Below are 19736 nucleotides of genomic sequence, written 5' to 3'. Positions count from 1 at the left end.
AATAGGAACAGAGACTTGACCTGATTCTGGAAAGATTTCCTCCGTTGGACTTTCGGTTGTTCGTATTTTCTTCATGTAATTGTCATCAAAAGTAACATAGTAGGTTTCTTCAATCTTTTTCGAGCGTTTATTCAGAACCCTATATGCTTTTGAAGTAAGCGAATAACCAAGAAAGATCCCTTCGTCTGCCTTAACATCAAATTTGTTTTGGTTCTCTTTGGAGTTGAAAATAAAGCATCTTGAACCGAACACGTGGAAAAACTTTACATTGGGCTTGCGATTATTCAAAATCTTGTATGGAGTGATGGAAAATCGCTTGTTGAGGAATGATCGGTTTTGAGTGTAACATGCAGCAGCAATTGCATCAGCCCAGAAGTATAGTGGAAGAGAAGCGAAGCTCAGCATGGTTCCGGTGGCTTCACATAAAGAACAGTTTCGCCTTTCAACGATCCCATTCTGTTGTGGAGTATATGGAGCAGAGAAGTTGTGTGTTACTCCCTTTTCAGCCAGAAACTCTTCAAAGTCATTGTTTTTTAACTCTAGCCCATTATCGCTTCTTATATTTCTTACCACCTTTCGCAGCTGCAGTTCTACTTGCTTGATAAAAACGTTCAGCTTGGGAGTGGCCTCTGATTTCTGTTTAAGAAAGAAAACCCAGGTGAAGCGAGAAAAATCATCTACAATAACAAGTATAAACTTACTACCACCGAAGCTTTCGATAGCCGAAGGACCATATAAGTCGATGTGCAGTAGTTCAAGAGGTTCGCTGATTTTTGTATTGATACAAGAAGGGTGACTCTTTCTGCTTTGCTTGCCCATCTTGCGTGCTGTGCTCAGGTGTTCTTTGTTAAATTTGAGAACAAGAAGTCCACGCACGTAATTACCAAGCACCAGTTTATTAATATCTTTGAAGTTCAGGTGCGATGGTCTTCGGTGCCACCACCAACTTTCATCTGAGTTCGCCTTCGACAGCAAGCATATTGCTGGCTTTCCTTTTATCGGGTTGAGATTTAGAGGATACATCTCCCCTTTGCGCTCAGATTTCAACAGAACTTTCTTCTTTTGCTTTTCAATTATTTCTAAGCCCTCATCATCGAACGAGACTTTCAAACCGGTTCCCACAACAAGTTGAGAAACACTGATGAGGTTGTGCTGCAATCCTTCCACGTAGGCTACTTTTCGTATTGAGAATTCTTCGTTGGTGATCATCGCATACCCTTTGATCGTGTCGTATGAGTTTTTTCCATATTTAACACATCCACCATCCTTAAGGGACCGAAACTCCCTAAGCTCTTCCCTCCTTCCTGTCATGTGACGAGAGCAGCCAATGTCAATATACCATTCATCGTCAAACTGGTCATCACTGATAACCTGCAAAATTAAGCATATTTAGGAACCCAAAGTCTCTTGGACCCTGGTGAGACTTTTACAAAATAGGGAATTGCAGCCGAAAGATCAACCATATATGTTCTTTTTATTAAAGTGGTTTCATCTTTTCGTTTGATGGTGTAAACTTTGATTTTATTTTTATCTTGTTTTAACTGGAGTGTGTTATTGTTAGTTGCTTTCACAGTTGAGGTTTTTTTTGGAGTCCTAGGGTTAGCTGACTTTTTGGTATTTTGGACTTCAGAATCTGAGACGAGCTTTCCCTTTCCTTTGATATCCTTCACAGAGTTAGGCTTTGGTTGGGAGTGAGGATGATGGGTTTTAGGACCGAAACTTGACTTTTGGTTCTGAGCACTGGTGTTGGGACTGAAATAGGACTTTCGGTTCTTGGCGTAGTAAGAGTTGGGACCGAAACTTGACTTTCGGTTCTTGTGACCACTAGTATTAGGACCGAAACTGGTCGTTCGGTTCACCTGATTGCATGACTGGCAGTGATTGCAAGAAGGAGACTTGGCCTGTGCTTCCTTTTTCATCTTGAGATTAGAAGCCTTTTAGAGCGAACATAAGTGGGGTTTTGGGATTGCCAAAACTGTTTTCTCTCATTGAGGTTCTTCATGTATCTTTTTGTCCTCTAGCGTTTCTGTTCAGCAAGTTGCTCTTTAGTCAAGTGAATGTTGGCCTTAGGTTTCGTTTTCTTCTCATGAGCTTCGGTTGTTGTTGATGACACTCTGGAGGCTTCTATTGGTTCGTTTGGTATTTATTTTGTACCACTTGAACTGGGTTTATCAAAGCTTGAGGGCTTGTTGAGGGGTTCAGAAATATATCGTCCCTTAACTCTCCATGAGGTTTGCTCTAACAGACCAACTGTTTCATCTACATTGTCGATGGGAGCGGACCAGAAGTGGTTATCGCAACCTTCAGCATTATCTTTGTCAACCATGGACGTCAACTCCGCCATTTGTTTCTTAGTTACTCCGGTGACTGCATACACTTGGTTTGGTGTAGTTTGCACCTTCTGATAAACAACGGCCTTTTCTTTGAGTTTATTGGATTTGTCCTTTGACACCTGAGCGTACTCAACCGAATTTTTAGATATGAGTGGTTTTTCTGCATCGGGTTCGCTCTTAAGAAATTCTGATCAATCGACCTCGTCTTCTACAGAGATTTCGCTCATCTCACTGTCCTCATCAAATTCAGAAGTGGTTTCTAAATTTATTTTATTTTCTGAACTTAATTTGGCGTTGGATGAGTCAAACTTCTGTATAGTCTCGGTCTTGATTTTTAATTTATCATTTTTGTCCAGTAAATTCTTAAGCATGTATTTATGTTCTTTGGACTCAATGAAAGATTCAATTTTGTCCAATCCATATTTGTTGGTTACTGAAATCTCATCTGAAGACATTATAGATTCACATTCAGCAATGACTTCGTCTTCCTTAAATTCAAGGAAGGGCAAAATCATTTTATGAATCTTTTTACCTATCTCACAATCTAGATGCAACTGGGTGATATTTGTATATAAGCGTTTAACAATAAAACAGAAAACATTTCTTTGTTTTAAAAACTTTAAATTGTCACGTTGCAAATAAATAAGTTCATCCCCGGCCCTAACTAACTCTGACTCCTTCACCTAAATCCACATCCTTTTCTCCTCACTCTTGGAAGATTCCCTGCTGAGTTGGTCAGTTAGGTTAGAATTCGCTAAGCGAGTTTGCATAAGACTTCCACTTAAGTTAGAAAACTTGAATTTTAATTCATTTAATTCTTTTTCGTAGTTTTTTACTGGTATTTTAAGAGATTCAAGTATGGATTGTACCTTCTTGATCAACTGATCGCAATCGTTGATCCTTTCACTCACATGCTTAGCAGCAAAACATTTGCGTACCTCTTCCTCTTCAGAGTCTGTAGACCAGACTTCTACTCCTCCAAACTCATCATCAATAACATTTTCCTGCACAATCAAAGCGTTAGTTGCTTTCTTCTTCTTTATCTCCTCCAACTTTCTCATGTAGTAAGTTTCGTCCTCTTCACCATCCTTCTTCTCAGCCATCTTCCTTAGCATGCAATCCTTGGCAAAGTGGTTCTTGCCATGACATTAGTTGCAATCGTACCCCGAGTCTCCCACAAGCTTACTCTCCTTATTTTCGTCGTCCTTTTGAGAGGTGTTCTTGGTTTCTTCTTTCACCTTTTCTGAGTTGTAGCTTCCCTGCCAGTTTCGGTTCTTGTTGACAGGGAACTTCTTGCTAGCAAACTTCTTTGGGTTTGTAACCATCATTGCATATTCTTCACTAGACAGATCGCACTCTGACATATCAGATTCCTCCTCTTCGTCTGCTACATTCTTGCTCTTAGAAACAAGGGCCAGTGAACCCACTCCCGAAACTACCTTCGCTTCCTTTGTCACCACGTTTTCATGAGATTTGAGTATACCCATCAGTTTCGCCAGCGAATATGATTTAAATTGCTCATGATCCTTCACGGTCGAGACCACTGCCATCCATTCGGGCCTTAAGCCATTCATGAATGTAACCTTTTGTTCGATCACCTTCCTTTCAATACCATGCTTCATCATCTTGTTAAGCAGATGGTTGAAACGATCGAATGTCTGAATGAGTCTCTCTTCAGGTTTTTGTTCGAATGCACCGAATTCAGAGAGCAATAGGGTTTGGATCGAGTGCTCTAGATCCTCATCAGTTGAATATAATTCTTTCAACCTATCCCATATTTCTTTAGCTGTTGTGCATGAACTTACCAGACGAAAAGTGTCGGATTGCAAAGCGAATCTGATCATCCTCATGGATTTAACGTTACATAACACCTTGTCTTTTTCGTCTTGAGGAATCTTCTCTACGTCCGCCAAGAGTTGGTTATACTCTTTTTGAGTCTTGATCGTTCTATTCGTTCCAGAATGAACAAACGGACCCATTGTTATTGCCTCCCAGATAAGATAGTCGTTGTCTTCAGATCCAACGACATAGTCTTCGAAGTGATGCGCCCATACTTCATAATCTTGAGTATAGAGAATGGGAACCCTCGTAGTGGATCCTATACTGTTGGAGATGTTGATTGGATTGATTTGAGAGTCATCGTGAGACATGATGAACTTTTTCATTTAATCTGGTAGAATCAGACTTGTAAAGTTGAACTTAGGGTTTTATCAAACACCAGAGATACCGTCGACAAGAGGAAGACCGCTTCTATATATTGATAAAAGCGGAAACCATAAAGGATTCTACAAACAGAAGAGATGTGTATGTATTGCATAGTCTCCTACTCTGATACCAATTGAAGAGATTATTGCGCTAATAGATCGATAGAATCTAAACAGATAAACAATATTAATCAAGTAAAGAACACAAGAATGGATCAAATGGTGTCAAATGATTAATATCTCACACCTCAGAAGAGCTCGATGAAGAACTTCGACTGTAGAGGTGTGTTAGGGTTACAATGAAAAAGCTATTAATGAAAACGCTAACCTCAAAGCTATACATGCATGCATAATATATAATCTAACCCTAATGATAATCCACGGTTGGACAGGCCCAAACCAGGTAAACAAAATGGACTATTAAACGAGCCCAAAGATGCAACACTAAAACCCAACAATGACAATGCCACAAGCATGCTTTGTCCAAATCATTGGAAGAATCGATATGCAACACATTATTTCCTAAGTTGTCTACAACCATCACATTTTGATATATGTCATTACAAGGCATTGCTTCAAAATAGAAAGTACCATTCAAGAAAGCATTAATAGAACCAATTGCATTGTTAAACAAAAAGCTAAAACCTTGTTTATACAAACCATGAAAAGAAATAATGTTTCGTGTCATTTCTGACGAGTAGCAACAATTATTCAACTCTAAACCTAACCCACTACTAAGGAATAACGAATAAACTCCAATCTTGGTGACAGGTGACGCTTTTCGATTCCCCATGATCAAGTTCATCTTCCCGTGCTCCACATCCGTACTTATTCGTAGACCCTGCAAATCAGAAAAAATGTGAAAACCACATCCTGTATCAAGGACCCAAGAAATAACATGTGATGAGTTGTTAGATTAAATAGTGTAAATACCTGTGAAGGTGGGCTTTATCTTCCCATCCTTGATGTCCTGCAGATACTTCGGGCAGCTTCGTTTCCAATGCCCTTTGTCATGACAATAGAAGCACTCTGCTTCCTTTGGGTTAGAAGAAAGAGTAGCAGAACCACCTTTGGTTCCACTAGAAGAGGATCCATCATGGGGCTTATGTTGGATTAGGTGTCTAACCCCATAACTATTTTGGTATGTACTTGGCCCGACTATGAGCATGGTCCTTTTGGGTTGCCTTCACCATAGCAACTGATAGGATGAATTAAGGAGAAAGAGGATTAATTATGATTTATTAATATATTATGTGAATAATATATTAAAAGAGAAATCATATTGTTTAATTAATATTAGTCAAGAATTAATTAAGAATTAATTTTGTGGCTAAAAGAGATTAATTAAATAAAGGGGACTGATATTGCAATTATATGATAGTTGCAAATTGGTCTATGGATTCCTAATGGAAAGGGCATTGGACGAAATCTATGGGAAGCCTATATGATTTTCATCCAAGGGCTTTCTAGACGGACTCCATGGGTTGCTTAAGTCCTAAGCAGAGAATTAGGGTTTCACTTGAAACTCTAGCAACCCTCACAAGTATATAAAGACCCCCTACGGCTCCCAAAAACGTGGCTAAGCATTCCTTGGAGTATCTTGGACGTTTTTGGTGCCTCCTCCTCCCTCTCCTAAGTCATCTTGTTGGTAGTGGTGTTTGTGACTCCATTAGAGGTGCAACATTTGAGGCACTAAGCTTTCAGAAGCCAAGATCAAGAAGGATTGTGATTGTTATTGCTACATAACAATCAAGGTAATGTTTCTAACCCTAATCTTATGTCAATTTCGATAATAGCATGTTAGATCTAGGGTTTATGCTTTGGTATTCAATGTTGTTGTGTTCATAGTAGAAAACCTAGATTAAAGTAATTAGGGTTGCATGTACACCATAGGAATGATGTAATGCCAATAACCCATCAGTGGTATCAGAGCCTATGTTGTTTTCTAGTGAATAGATGCAAAAGTGAACCACCAAAGATCTTGAAAATCGAATTTTTTGGTTTCTGTCTGCCAGACTCGCCAAGTCCCTGTATGGACTCGACGAGTAGGTCCTACTCGACGAGTTCCAAAGTGGACTTGATGAGTCAAAGGATCTGGTACCGGGAATTTCGATTTTCTAGCCAGATTTTATTGAGGATAATTGCCAACACTCGTTTTTCTTGCCAAAATCAGATTTTTTAAGTTTGGAATGGTTATCCCCATCAAAATTGATGGATTTGGTTAAATATGGATAATATAGGATTATTATTAGCCAAATATTTAACCTAGTAATTTGCAAAAGTTTCAAATTGCACCCTATAGGTTTCATAGTTTAAATTTGAACTTAAAAGTTTTAGTTTTTGAAATTTAAATAGTTAAACCCTAATGTTTTGAAAGGTTTCAAAACTTGTCCTCAAGTTTTGGAATTTAATTTATTTAAAAAGTATTAAGTTTGAAATATTAAATTCTAAAACCCTAAAGTTTTGAAAAGTTCAATTTACACCCTTATGGTTTATATTTTAATTAAGAGTTTAATTAAAAGAGATAATTAATAAATCATAATTATATGGTTTAAGATTAATCAAATTAAAGGTCTAATTTATTAATATATTTAAACCACTTAGTATTTTAAAACTATAAAATACACCTTATACTATATAACATATAACGTTTTAACATATTATAAATGTATAAGTAAAGAGTCAGTCTTACCGTTAGTAGGCCTCATTCACGAAGCTGGTTTCTAAGGGGTGTTTAAGGAAATTGCCTATAAAATAGCGATTGAATGGGTATCCACTCTTACCCACCACACTCTTGACTAGTGGAGGGTTGTTAGCCGAACGGATAGGATAGGACACAACCTTCCATTATCAGTATAATGCTAATGCAAGTAACTAAACCTCTTCAAAATTCCCAAATCTTAGTTACTTTAGGAAAAATGTGGAACTGATGCTATTCCATTAAATTACGCTTTGTGCCCTTGCCAAGACGTTAGTGGAACGTGTGTGGTTAACCGACACACTAATTTGAGTCTAGCGAAGGGGCAAAGGGTGACTCGATGTTTGTCATAGATCAATGGAGCGTGTGTGGCTAACCAGCACATTGATTAGGTGACTGTAACATTGGGGGTACCAAGTATATTTGCATGGTTATCCACACCTTGATTGTGATCCTCGGCATCCCAGTCACAAACTTGAAGGGCATAATGCCATTGAAGAGTTCAATGAATCTCAAAAGATCTAGGAGTTTCAATTCATTTAAAACCTAATTTTCAATTTTCCTTTTTCATGGTGGAAATTGGTAAATCGTCATTTACCTACCTTTAAATGTTTTGCGATTTGGATTAGGGAGTCCCTCTTCCAAATTGTAGAATATTATGTTGGATCCTAGCCTCAATATTTCATTTGGGTGCTATATTGAGGATTTTATCAACTAACTTGAATTTCTCCCGTTTTGTAGATGTCAAAATCTAACAACTATGGTCTTCCTGAATCCTTTGCAAAAGGTTTTCCACATGAAGATTGTCACACCCCGCTAAAGCGGAAACGCAAGGTATGACAGCGACAAAGGTTTCATTGCAAAAGATAAAGATACATCACCATAGCAATATTAAAAAGTTTACAACCCATAGCTTAAACAAAACAAAGTACAAGTTTTCCAAAATGACATTGTTCAAAATATATAACTTCATAAAATAACTTCCACACGATGCAGCATGCTCTATGATGATGAATCTCTATATCCACTTACTAATTATTTCCTGAAAAAGCATGTAAAACGAGCGTCAACTATGAAAATAGTTGGTGAGTTCACAAGTATATAAAATCGTGCTTGAAATAAGGCTTTTCGTAATTACAAGTACATTGCTTTAATGATAAACCAAGTTGATTGCTATTAATGAATACAAGTTTATTGCTATAACGAGAAACGAGTTTGTATGTGTATGAGCAAACAATGAGTCTCAACCAAACCTATGACTGAAGCCCTATCGAGATCTATGCTTATCGTTCCATAGATGAATATGGTATCATGCACTCCAGCAATAGGGCGAGTGAGGAGTTGTCAATTCCTAATAGCGCTATCCATAATGACCATTGGCTCAAAGAGTTAATGGTTAGAGATAAGGGAAGGGCCTTAGTACGATAAGTTCTCATGTTCCGTGTTGCATAGACATACATAAAGAAACATAGCAATACAATAGCAATCGTGTTTGATACAATTCAATTTAAATACAACATGCAAATAATAGTTTTTCTGGACATGCTTTTCCACCCCAAAACATAAAAACTGAAAATAGGGGAGTGCGTGAATACTCACAACGTTTCGAGTAGGTACAAGTGGTACTTCGGAATGCACCAACGTCTTACTACCGGAATCCTACGACATCAAACACACACTAGTGAGTTTCCATGTCGAAATCTAATGCTAATATACTAAATTCTACATATAGTGAAATGCCAATTTATGTTTCAGTATTTGATTTTATATTAATTGGTTACACTTTTTCTGAAATAATGAAATTCTACAAATCGTGCGATTAATTACAACATTGGAATATAAATTTTCCAAATTTTTAAGTCCTTATTACAACATAAATTCACGGAAATAGCATTCAAAGGATAAAAATTCTCAAACTTTTTATTTAACTGTTATTACACAATACTAAGCTGGGAAAATTATAAAAATGGATTTACAAGCTGTTTAATTATATTTTATGATTTTTGAGCATTTATTCCAATAAAAATTGAAATAAATAGAAAACAGTTTCCAAAATTACCCAAACTTTTTATTTAACTGTTATTATACATAAATGGGCTGGGAAAAATATAAAAGATATTTTTCAGTGTGTATTTCTATTTTTCCTTCTTTTATTCCTTTAAATAATCTTTAATCGAAGAAATAATATTAAACAGTTAAAATAAATTACCAAAATTTTTTGTAACATCATTTACAGTATAAATAACCTGAGAAAAATATCAAAAGTGGTCTTCATATTATATAATCCGGTTTTGGGTATTTATGTGTATTTAAGTGTAATTAACTTTACAAATTAAGAGAAAAATAGTTTACAGTGGAGAAAAATCCTTAAAATTTTTATGTAACCTCCTACTGTAAAACATGATGTTCTGGTAAATTTTCATGAATTTTGGATAATCAGAACTATTTTTCCTATTTTTAAACCATTATAATTACCAAAAATTGGGAAAAATAGCAAGGCATGATGAAAAATAATGAAATTATTTTTCTGAGTCACCCACCACAGGTAAGGGCTGCGAAAATTGTTAGATACAATTTTCACACTCTCTAAAGTGGTTTTGTGATTTATTATACCCAAACAAAAAGAAAATCGGAAATCATACCAAACGGCAACAACAATTGATGAAATTTAGTGAGGGGTCATTATTCACCATAGGGGTCATCCATGAATTTATTCCGGATTTATAGACCTCTGGAAGTATTTTATGTGATTTATGCCCTTGTTTTCTTGCAATAATTTTAGTAAATCAAAGAAATGATAAAAGCTCTTGAAATTTTCCAGATTATCACATGCATGTGAGGGCTTTCAAAAGGAAAAATGTTCAAATTTTATTCAGAAAGGAAATAGGGGTATTGAACCCAAACAAGTTAAGAAATGTTGCATATAATGGTGCATGAGATGTAAATGTGGCTGAAGTTCATGAATTTGAGTAGCCCATTCAGTGGGGTTTTAAGCCACGAAATTTCAGCCATCATTCACTGGATATGTTAAGTTTCTAAATTATTTTTCCCCAGATTTATGGTTGGGTTTAAGGTCATTGATCACGCAAAGCAAAAATGGTGATCACAGAAAAAGAGCTGTTTGCGCAACCATTTTGTAAAAATTACCAAAAATCCGATATTTAATATTTTACAGTGAGACCAGTTGGGTTTGAAAGTTAACTCGTGGAACTATCCAATACAAAAAGAATATCAGGATTTGGTTAAGAAATGACCGAGTTATGGCCGTTCAAAGCTGAACAATGTAATCTGGCAGATTGCATGTTTGCTTTGAGTGCATTCTGAGGGCATTTTGACAAGAACAACATGCATGCTTCGGTTAAGGTCCGATTTCTAGCACATGCATGGAGTGAATGAGCATCCAAGATGTACTAGAAATGGTTTAAATGCTTTTGGTCATGCAAGAACACAAAAGAAATGGAGAAGAAGATGTAATACTCGGTTTTGAAGTCACATGAACACATGTGCATCTTTTTCACTCCTTGCATGGGTTTGATCCCGGATTTTCACCATCTCAAACACATACATTGTGTTATGGTGAGAATCTACAAACCACAAGGGAAAAGTAAGGATTTCTAGCCATGGAAGGGCATAGAATCCGAAGAGTAGAGAAAACCATGAAGAAGAGGAAGTAAAATCATGAAACCATGAGGGAGGATTGTGTTGTTTACCTTGGTTTTGATCTTGAGAGAAGCAAGAACACTTCAAGACCTTCTCAATTTCGAAATTATGGCAGAGAATGGAGGATTTCCTGGAGGTGTAGGAGATGTTTTTGAGGTGGGGAATCTTCTTGGAGAAGGAGTGAGAGAGAGAGAGTGTGTATGGGAAGTTGAAGTGTAAGAGAAGAATAAAATGATTAAGAATTTTTGGGGAAAAATGGAGCATGGGGGAGAGGGTGGCAGATTTTATGAGTGTAAGAGAGGCCCTCTCTCTCCTAATTCAAACTAAATAAATTTCCCTTCAATTTTTATAAAACCCAAATTTTTATAAAAATGCCTCTTTATGTAATTCATGATTTATTTAAGAATCTTTGTTTTTAGCTCATAAAATATGATTTATGTTTGATAATTAAATCTTTATATCTTTGATTATATCCTTATGACTTAATTATTTAAATTTTATCTAATGAGGTTCATAACAAATCTTATAGAGTTTTTAGGTTTTAAAGTTTATAAATTTGGATTTTTGGGCTCTTTAGGGTTTTTGGAACATTGTTTGATATTCACCATCATATTGAAATGAAATTAGAATATTTTAATTTATTTTTAGGGTTTTATACCCTTTTTCAATTGTAGCAAGGTTTGAAGTTTATTCTAATTATAGCATTGGCATTTCCTATTGTAGTTAAGCAACTTACTAGAATCGTAAGTGTCAAGTATATTAGTCCTAGATCTTAGTTGGGTCCTAGTTTATGCAAGATTTTGACCTAATTTATACTACTAGGCCATGGCATGTTGTGCATGAATGGTTTTTATAAAGATGCATGAGTCCGAGAATGACCTGAATTGACAGTTGTCACAGTATCCCCCACTTAAAAAGAATTTCGTCCCGAAATTCATTCTATGTCATCGTTTGTCATCGCATGGGAAAAGTTGTGGATACTTTTCCTTCATGAAGTCCTCACGCTCCCAGGTGTACTCCGGCCCGCGTTTTGAGTTCCATCGAACTTTCACCATCGGAATCTTACTCCGCTTGAGTCGTTTTACCTCCCTGTCAAGGATTTCTATCGGTTCCTCAACAAAGTTTAGCTTATCATTGATCTTGAATTCCTCGAGGGGTACTATCAATGCTTCGTCGGCTAAACATTTCTTAAGATTGGAGACGTGGAATGTGTCGTGAATGGCGCTTAACTCTTGGGGTAATCGGAGTTTATATGCCACCGGACCAATCCTTTCAATGATCTCGAAGGGTCCAACATATCTTGGGCTTAGTTTTCCTTTCTTACCAAAACGTACAAGCCCTTTCCAAGGCGACACCTTTCGAAGTACCTTGTCTCCAACTTGGAATTCTAATGGTTTTCGATGATTATCCGCATAACTTTTCTGACGATCTCTGGCGGCTTTAAGTCTATCTTTGATGATAGCAATCTTGTCAGTTGTTTCCTGGATAAGGTCGAGTCTAGTCAATTGTCTGTCTCCGATTTCTGTCCAACACAATGGAGAACGACACTTGCGTCCATACAATGCTTCGTATGGGGCACATTGGATACTCGTGTGGTAACTGTTATTGTAGGAAAACTCAATTAGAGGCAAATGAGTATCCCAATTTCCTTTGAACTCAATGACACACGCCCGTAGCATGTCTTCCAATGTTTGTATTGTTCTCTCTGTCTGCCCATCTGTCTGAGGGTGGTAAGCTGTGCTCAAATTTATCTTGGTTCCTAGTGCCTTCTGTAACATCCACCAAAATCGTGATGTAAAACGACTATCTCTATCAGAAATGATGGATAGGGGTACACCATGCAGAGAAACAATTTTGTCGATGTAGATTTGAGCCAATTTTTCCATCTTGAAGTCTTCTCGAATGGGGAGAAAGTGAGCAGATTTCGTCAGTCGATCCACTATGACCCAAATTGAGTTGTGACCTTTAGAAGTTCTAGGAAGTTTGGTAACGAAATCCATGGATATCTGCTCCCATTTCCATTGGGGAATTTCGGGTTGTTGCAATAAGCCGGATGGTTTTTGATGTTCAGCTTTGACTATTGAGCAAGTTAAACACTTCCCAGCATATAAGGCAATATCCCTTTTTATTCCAGGCCACCAATAGTATTCTTTAAGATCATTGTACATCTTATCCGCTCCAGGGTGGATTGATTATTTAGATCGATGAGACTCCTCTAGTACCATGTCTCTCAGATCGTTAACCCTTGGAATCCAGACCCTGTCCTTAAAATAACGAACTCCATCAGGTTTGGTTTCAAATCTCACTTCCAAACCATGTAAAGTTTCACCTGGAAGATTTTCCTTGAATAAAGCTTTCTCCTGGGCATCAATGATTTGAGATTTCAAGTTTGTCTGAATTACCATTCCCAAAGCTCTCACACGGGAAGGTTTCACCCTTTCTTTTCTACTAAGAGCGTCGGCTACTACGTTAGCCTTCCCTGGGTGATATCGTATCTCACAGTCATAATCACTAAACAACTCTACCCATCTCCTCTGCCGCATGTTTAACATTTTCTGATCTAGGATGTGTTGAAGGCTTTTGTGATCGGTATAAATGGTGCACTTGGTTCCGTACAAATAATGCCTCCATATTTTAAGAGCGAAAACTATTGCTCCTAGTTCTAGATCATGGGTGGTATAATTCTTCTCATACGGTTTGAGTTGCCTAGAAGCATACCCAATGACCTTATCTTTTTGCATTAACACACATCCTAATCCTTGATGAGACGCATCACAATACACTACAAAGTTCTCTGATCCCTCTGGTAAAGCCAGAATTGGTGCATTACACAACTTGTTTTTCAGGATTTGAAACGCCTCTTCGTGTTTCTCTTCCCAGAGAAATTTTCTGTCTTTTTGGGTCAAAGATGTTAATGGTTGAGCAATACTAGAGAAATTCTCAATGAAGCGTCTGTAGTACCCAGCTAATCCTAGGAACTGTCGTATTTCTGTCGGGGTTTTGGGGGCTTCCCATTTCTTGATTGCCTCGATCTTAGCTGGATCTACATGAATTCCTCTTTCGCCGATCACATGACCAAGGAAATGTACTTCCCGAATCCAAAATTCACACTTAGTGAACTTGGCATACAATTTCTGCTCCTTCAGCAGCTCCAACACTAGCTTCAGATGTCTCTCATGATCTTCTTTGGTTTGTGAGTAAACAAGTATGTCATCGATAAATACAATTACAAACTTGTCTAGGTATGGTTTACAGACCCTATTCATCAAATCCATGAAAACAGCGGGTGCGTTCGTTAGTCCAAAAGGCATGACTAAGAACTCATAATGTCCATAACGGGTTCTAAATGCTGTTTTGTGAATGTCTCCTTCGTGAACTCTTAGTTGATGGTATCCTGATTGGAGGTCGATCTTTGAGAAGTATGAAGCGCCCTGCAACTGATCGAACAAGTCATCTGTTTGAGGGAGAGGATATCGATTCTTGATTGTCAACTTGTTCAGTTCTCTATAATCAATACACATTCGGAATGACCCGTCTTTCTTTTTGACGAATAACACTGGGGCTCCCCAAGGTGAAGAGCTTGGTCGAATAAACCCTTTGTCTAGAAGTTCTTGAAGTTGTCCGGACAGTTCTTGCATTTCGGATGGCGCGAGGCGATATGGTGCTTTTGCTACCGGTGCCGCTCCGGGAATTAAGTCTATCCGAAATTTGACCTGTCTGTGAGGGGGTAGACCGGGTAATTCCTCCGGAAACACTTCGGGATAGTTTTGAACCACTGGAATCTCCTTCAGTTGCTTAGCTTCGGGTTCTCTTTCTAGCACGTGGGCCATGAATGCAATACAATTCTTCTTCAGGTACTTGTGAATCTTCATGCTTGATACAATGTTTAAACTTCTTCCTGGCTTCTCACCGTGTATGATAAGGGTTTCTCCATTGGGGAGAGGTATCCTAATGACTTTCTCGTAACAACCAATGTCCACTCTATTCTTGGATAACCAATCCATTCCTACTATTACATCAAAACTACCTAGCTCGATAGGAATTAGGTCAATGCTAAAGAGTTTATCAGCTAAATTCAGAGTACAGCCAGGAATTATTTCATTAGCCCTAATTTCATACCCATCAGCAAGTTCAATAGTATGAGTATTCCTCATCTTTCTTGATTTCAAGTCGAGTACCGGTCTAAATGCTAAAGAAACGAAACTCCTATCTGCTCCCGCATCGAATATTACTGATGCAAAATGATTGTTTAGGAGAAACGTACCTGTTATCACTTCAGGGTTCTGACGAGCTTCTTCTGCACCAATCACAAAGGCTACACCTCTTGGCCGCCCACCTTGATTTCCTTGGAAATTTTGCCTAGCTTGGCCTTGTCCATTGTTACCAGGCCCCTTGTTCAGTTTAGGACAAGCACTACGCAGATGATCAGTACTCCCGCACTCGTAACATGCCCTTTTTCCATCCTTATTCAGCTTACAATACTTCGGGTAATGGCCTGTTTGTTTACAGTTTTGGCATACTGGGCAAGCTCCCTTGTGATGGAAGTTACACTTATTGCACTTCGGAAGCGGTCCTGAGTACTGCTTTCGCTCCTGCACTTCCATGACTTCCGGTTCCTGAGTTTTCACTGGTTCTTGCTCCTGGGCTCTTACCATAAAGTTTCTTGAGACTTTCTGCTTCCTCCCTGACTTGCCTCCATACTTCTTCTCTCCCTGATCTGCTGGCTTCCTCTTGCTACTAGAGTTTTCCTTTGTCGATGCTCCCATCCTTATCACATCATTGGTTAGTCGATTTGCTAGACTTACTGCACTTTGAATGGTAGTTCGGTTTGACCTCATAGTAAAAGTTTTCAAACATAAAATAAAATTCTTCATTACCATTTGAAATTGTCTTAAAACCAAACCAATACATCAATCCCAAAATAAAGTTTTAAATGTCTTTCCCAAAAGACACCCAACATGGGTTTTCATTTCATGACAAAATAAAATAAAATACTGAAATCAGAACCAAACACTAATCGCTATCCCAACAAGAATCATCAGCACCACAATCAGTAATAGCCCAACAAGCACATAATATGCGGTCATCGCACGACATGCCACTCGTCTAGCAGCACTAGCAGTGTCAGCAGCCTCCATCGAATGTTGAAACAGGATTTCCATCCTTGTCAAGACTTCATCCAAAACTTCCTGATGCCCAGCTATCACAGCGAGACTATGACGTAGGCCCGCTGCCATCGACTGCAATCTCCGGGACTCCTCCGGGGTCATACCTAGCTGCCTGACAGGTATCCCTATGACTTGCTGTGGTGAGGGTGCTCTCGGTCCTGCAATGCTGGGTCCTACCCCGCTAGGTCCTGCCGTGCCAAGTCCTGCTGTGCTGGTGGCTATCCTTCCTGGAATAGGAACACTCTTCCTCGCCGTCCTCCGAATACGAAGCCCATAAAGTGGTGGCTGTGGCAACACCGATGAAGGCGATGCCTCGCGTCGTTGACTCGGGGCGTTGTCATTGCTGATCTCCACCGAGTTTCATGTATCTTCCGTATCCTCCGATGGGTCTTCTTCTACCGAGGCGGGGGGGTTACGTCGAGGGATAACAGTGACGTAGCCGGACTCATCAGCTGAGGCGGTAGCGTGAGAAGATGACGATGTCGACATAGGGGACTGAGACATAGATTCAATGAGATATGAAATAAATGACAATGCATGCCTATAATATGCAATGCTTACACACACCAAAAATTAACCTTTTTGAATTTTTGAAATAAAGTTTTCTAAAAAATTTTGTTGAACATATTCCCATTATAATTAGCTCAAGCTTTGTATAAATCTTTCCTTAATTAAACATAGGTGATCAGGCTATGTTTAATTGAGGTCCAACGATACAATTCCCGACCTAATTATATTAGTAATATGTTTGATGTAAAAAAAGAATTTTTATAAGTTTTGGTTATAGGTTGTGTTTTCTTAAAGGAAAACTGATGTTCTCTATAACTTTAGCTCTGATACCACTTCTGTCACACCCCGCTAAAGCGGAAACGCAAGGTATGACAGCGACAAAGGTTTCATTGCAAAAGATAAAGATACATCACCATAGCAATATTAAAAAGTTTACAACCCATAGCTTAAACAAAACAAAGTACAAGTTTTCCAAAATGACATTGTTCAAAATAGATAACTTCATAAAATAACTTCCACATGATGCAGCATGCTCTATGATGATGAATCTCTATATCCACTTACTAATTATTTCCTGAAAAAGCATGTAAAACGAGCGTCAACTATGAAAATAGTTGGTGAGTTCACAAGTATATAAAATCGTGCTTGAAATAAGGCTTTTCGTAATTACAAGTACATTGCTTTAATGATAAACCAAGTTGATTGCTATTAATGAATACAAGTTTATTGCTATAACGAGAAACGAGTTTGTATGTGTATGAGCAAACAATGAGTCTCAACCAAACCTATGACTGAAGCCCTATCGAGATCTATGCTTATCGTTCCATAGATGAATATGGTATCATGCACTCCAGCAATAGGGCGAGTGAGGAGTTGTCAATTCCTAATAGCGCTATCCATAATGACCATTGACTCAAAGAGTTAATGGTTAGAGATAAGGGAAGGGCGTTAGTACGATAAGTTCTCATGTTCCGTGTTGCATAGACATACATAAAGAAACATAGCAATACAATAGCAATCGTGTTTGATACAATTCAATTTAAATACAACATGCAAATAATAGTTTTTCTGGACATGCTTTTCCACCCCAAAACATAAAAACTGAAAATAGGGGAGTGCGTGAATACTCACAACGTTTCGAGTAGGTACAAGTGGTACTTCGGAATGCACCAACGTCTTACTACCGGAATCCTACGACATCAAACACACACTAGTGAGTTTCCATGTCGAAATCTAATGCTAATATACTAAATTCTACATATAGTGAAATGCCAATTTATGTTTCAGTATTTGATTTTATATTAATTGGTTACACTTTTTCTGAAATAATGAAATTCTACAAATCGTGCGATTAATTACAACATTGGAATATAAATTTTCCAAATTTTTAAGTCCTTATTACAACATAAATTCACGGAAATAGCATTCAAAGGATAAAAATTCTCAAACTTTTTATTTAACTGTTATTACACAATACTAAGCTGGGAAAATTATAAAAATGGATTTCCAAGCTGTTTAATTATATTTTATGATATTTGAGCATTTATTCCAATAAAAATTGAAATAAATAGAAAACAGTTTCCAAAATTACCCAAACTTTTTATTTAACTGTTATTATACATAAATAGGCTGGGAAAAATATAAAAGATATTTTTCAGTGGGTATTTCTATTTTTCCTTGTTTTATTCCTTTAAATAATCTTTAATTGAAGAAATAATATTAAACAGTTAAAATAAATTACCAAAAATTTTTGTAACATCATTTACAGTATAAATAACCTGAGAAAAATATCAAAAGTGGTCTTCATATTATATAATCCGGTTTTGGGTATTTATGTGTATTTAAGTGTAATTAACTTTACAAATTAAGAGAAAAATAGTTTACAGTGGAGAAAAATCCTTAAAATTTTTATGTAACCTCCTACTGTAAAACATGATGTTCTGGTAAATTTTCATGAATTTTGGATAATCAGAACTATTTTTCCTATTTTTAAACCATTATAATTACCAAAAATTGGGAAAAATAGCAAGGCATGATGAAAAATGTTGAAATTATTTTTCTGAGTCACCCACCACAGGTAAGGGCTGCGAAAATTGTTAGATACAATTTTCACACTATCTAAAGTGGTTTTGTGATTTATTATACCCAAACAAAAAGAAAATCGGAAATCATACCAAACAGCAACAACAATCGATGAAATTTAGTGAGGGGTCATTATTCACCATAGGGGTCATCCATGAATTTATTCCGGATTTATAGACCTCTGGAAGTATTTTATGTGATTTATGCCCTTGTTTTCTTGCAATAATTTTAATAAATCAAAGAAATGATAAAAGCTCTTGAAATTTTCCAGATTATCACATGCATGTGAGGGTTTTCAAAAGGAAAAATGTTCAAATTTTATTCAGAAGGGAAATAGGGGTATTGAACCCAAACAAGTTAAGAAATGTTGCATATAATGGTGCATGAGATGTAAATGTGGCTGAAGTTCATGAATTTGAGTAGCCCATTCAGTGGGGTTTTAAGCCACGAAATTTCATCCATCATTCACTGGATATGTTAAGTTTCTAAATTATTTTTCCCCAGATTTATGGTTGGGTTTAAGGTCATTGATCACGCAAAGCAAAAATGGTGATCACAGAAAAAGAGCTGTTTGCGCAACCATTTTGTAAAAATTGCCAAAAATCCGATATTTAATATTTTACAGTGAGACCAGTTGGGTTTGAAAGTTAACTCGTGGAACTATCCAATACAAAAAGAATATCAGGATTTGGTTAAGAAATGACCGAGTTATGGCCGTTCAAAGCTGAACAATGTAATCTGGCAGATTGCATGTTTGCTTTGAGTGCATTCTTAGGGTATTTTGACAAGAACAACATGCATGCTTCGGTTAAGGTCCGATTTCTAGCACATGCATGGAGTGAATGAGCATCCAAGATGTACTAGAAATGGTTTAAATGCTTTTGGTCATGCAAGAACACAAAAGAAATGGAGAAGAAGATGTAATACTCGGTTTTGAAGTCACATGAACACATGTGCATCTTTTTCACTCCTTGCATGGGTTTGATCCCGGATTTTCACCATCTCAAACACATACATTGTGTTATGGTGAGAATCTACAAACCACAAGGGAAAAGTAAGGATTTCTAGCCATGGAAGGGCA

This window comes from Lactuca virosa, chromosome 1 (assembly GCF_052849685.1).
Source record: "Lactuca virosa cultivar CGN04683 chromosome 1, Lactuca_virosa_CGN04683_v6, whole genome shotgun sequence".
NCBI classification, from domain to species: Eukaryota; Viridiplantae; Streptophyta; class Magnoliopsida; order Asterales; family Asteraceae; genus Lactuca; species Lactuca virosa.
Note: the sequence above shows the minus strand (reverse complement) of the source record.